Below are 2,694 nucleotides of genomic sequence, written 5' to 3'. Positions count from 1 at the left end.
TAAAATATTTTAATACACGTGAAACATTTTCCAAAAACATGTTGACCATTTTTTTCAAATGCATTAACACTTTCTTTAAATCTTATGACAGTTGCATTTTTATTAGATTTCTTTTTTTTTCAAATGGGAAAAAAATCAAAACGAATATGAACATGAAAAATAAAAAGAAAACTTTCGCAGACCCATAGGTGCATCATATGATAAAATAAAAATAAAATCTTTTTTTGCTAGTGAAAATGAAATGGAAAATCGCCATAAGAGGTAAATAGGTATGCTATATATTGGTCTAACTCTTGTACATGAACAAAGCTGGGCTTGTTGCAAGGAATTCACACCTGAGGTCATGGTTTCAAATCCATTTCTGTCAGCTTTTTATTTCTTATTTCCCATCATTATTTCGCCCGGTATCATTCCTTATTATAATAAGCATTAAATCATCTTACTGAATCAGTTTCAGGAATATTTAAGTGATTTCCGTTTTCGTTTCGGCCAAAGGACTGAATTTCCCGCCTGAATTTGATTGAGATCAACCAAATATAAGGAAAAAAAATCATAAAATGATTTTAATTTGTGTACACCACTGTAATTGCTCAAATATTCATAATCAAATTTATCATTTACATAGTCAAAAAAACATTAATGAAATTTCAGTGAAATTGCACTGAAAGTGTAAACCATGTTTACAGATACATACGATTGAGATTCAGGTGGTCTGCTATTGAACATTCAGGGACTGCTAATCATGGAATGACAGCCTGTCAATAGTTGATGGCTGGAATAGGAGTGGATTAACATCCCACCCTTTGAGGCTTCCTCTCGACCATCTCATCCTGACATTATCGATCTCCAAGATGGAGATTTGCTCCAGCATCATACCACCAGTCTTGTGCTTTACCAGGTCCTGGCATCCAGGCCTGTAGTCATACAAGCCCCCGGTATAGTTTGTCCATCTCTTGTAGGTCAAATCAACATTCTTGAACTTCAAGTTGCGAAGCAGGCTGTGCCTCGATCCAGCTAAGAAACCACCATTTTCTGATACTGATGAGATGTTGATGAAGAAAACATCTGGAATGGTGCCTTCTTTGGAACCAGGGTACCTTGGACAGGTGGTGATGTGGATCGGTTCAGCTCTTCCCCACCATGAAGGATGGTAGTACCTAGTGTGCATTTTGATGTTTGAAAACACCACATTACTGACGTTCCTTGCAAAATTACGCATATCCAAATCAGCTAGTATTACTTAATGCAAATAGCTAAATGCCACAAAGTTGCAGTCAAAATAGCAGCTTCCTTGGAAAAGATGCCACCGAATAGTTATTTTAGAAAAGGGGGATATCCCTGGCCTCTGCATCAGAACGATGCATACGGCCACATTTATTAAAGAGCAAATAAGTTTAACAAAGGTCCTCAAGTCTCAACATGAATAAAGAAAACATGCTCACAAAGAGCAAGATGGTAAAAATAAATCCACAACTGGCTGTCAAAATAAAGATAGGAAAACTAATTGCCTATCCTATTACATGACCACCATCCAAACCGGTTGAATATAGCCCGAGATACCATCTCCCATCGGATAGATCCAGTAACCAAACGCTCCCTGGCCTCCATCTGAGTGAGTAGCGACCACATACGGATCAACGCAGTGGCTCGGAAGATAACCTGTAAAAAATAAGTATTTGTTGTTCTATTAAAAAATAAATCATTCCCGCAGTTCCATACCGCCCATAGTAAAGCACATACTCCTACACGAATGTGTCTCGCTGTTTCGGAATCAATCCCATCCAGCCACGTCCCAAGTAACGTGTTGATACTATTTGGAGGAGTAATATTAAAAGCAATGTGAACAGTCCGCCATAAAATTTTCGCCATCGGATAGTCAAGAAAGAGGTGTTTGAAGGTCTCATCCCGGTCACAAAAACTACATCTTGTAGAACCAATCCAGTTACGTTTTGTCAAGTTGTCGTTAGTTAAAATGACTTGTTTGTGTACAAACCACATAAACACTTTAACTCTCAAAGGTACTTTGACGTTCCAAACATGTTTCGAACTAGGAATAGAGCTAGAGTTGATAACATCCAGATACATGGATTTAACTGTAAACTCTCCATTCCTGGTTAGCTTCCAGCACAACTGGTCTGGATGTTGAGAAAGCTGCACGTCCATCAGTCTTCTTACCAGATGGAGCCAGGCTTCCCAACAGACACCGACAAGTGTTCTCCTGAAATGAATATTAAGAGGGGTGGAATGAAGCACGGTTGCAACGAAAGCGTCTCTTTGTTGAACAATGCTATAAAGTGAAGGATATTGAAGCGCGAGGGGTGTTTTCCCTAGCCATGTATCCTCCCAGAATCTCATAGATGTACCGTTTCTGACTCTAAACTTTGTCCTGTTGAAAAAGACTGATTTAACTCTCATCAGACCTTTCCAAAAAGGTGAGTCTGTTGGCCTCACTGTCACCTGGTGTCGGTGTCAAAACCGGCGGATCTCGGGTAGGGGGTTCCAAACTGTGCATCTAAGGCTAATGGTAACAGGAGGCGGGGGACATGATGTTTACCCAGGTTCGGGCCCTCTCTATGGAGATAATACCCTACTTCCTGCTTGATTGATCTTGATGACATGAGTATTACAAGAGTTGATCTACCACGAGATCGATGAGGCTAACCCTAGAAGCTAGCCAATGATTATGATTGTTCT

The 2,694-nt window shown here is 39.6% G+C and overlaps 1 pseudogene; it reads right to left on the bottom strand.

The window, feature by feature from the left end:
* Positions 1-715: 715 nt before the first annotated feature.
* On the bottom strand, positions 716-1,219 carry LOC119279792 (annotated as a pseudogene).
* Positions 1,220-2,694: the final 1,475 nt, after the last annotated feature.

This window comes from Triticum dicoccoides, chromosome 3B (assembly GCF_002162155.2).
Source record: "Triticum dicoccoides isolate Atlit2015 ecotype Zavitan chromosome 3B, WEW_v2.0, whole genome shotgun sequence".
NCBI lineage: Eukaryota > Viridiplantae > Streptophyta > Magnoliopsida > Poales > Poaceae > Triticum > Triticum dicoccoides.
This window is presented reverse-complemented; position numbering and strand designations above follow the sequence as displayed.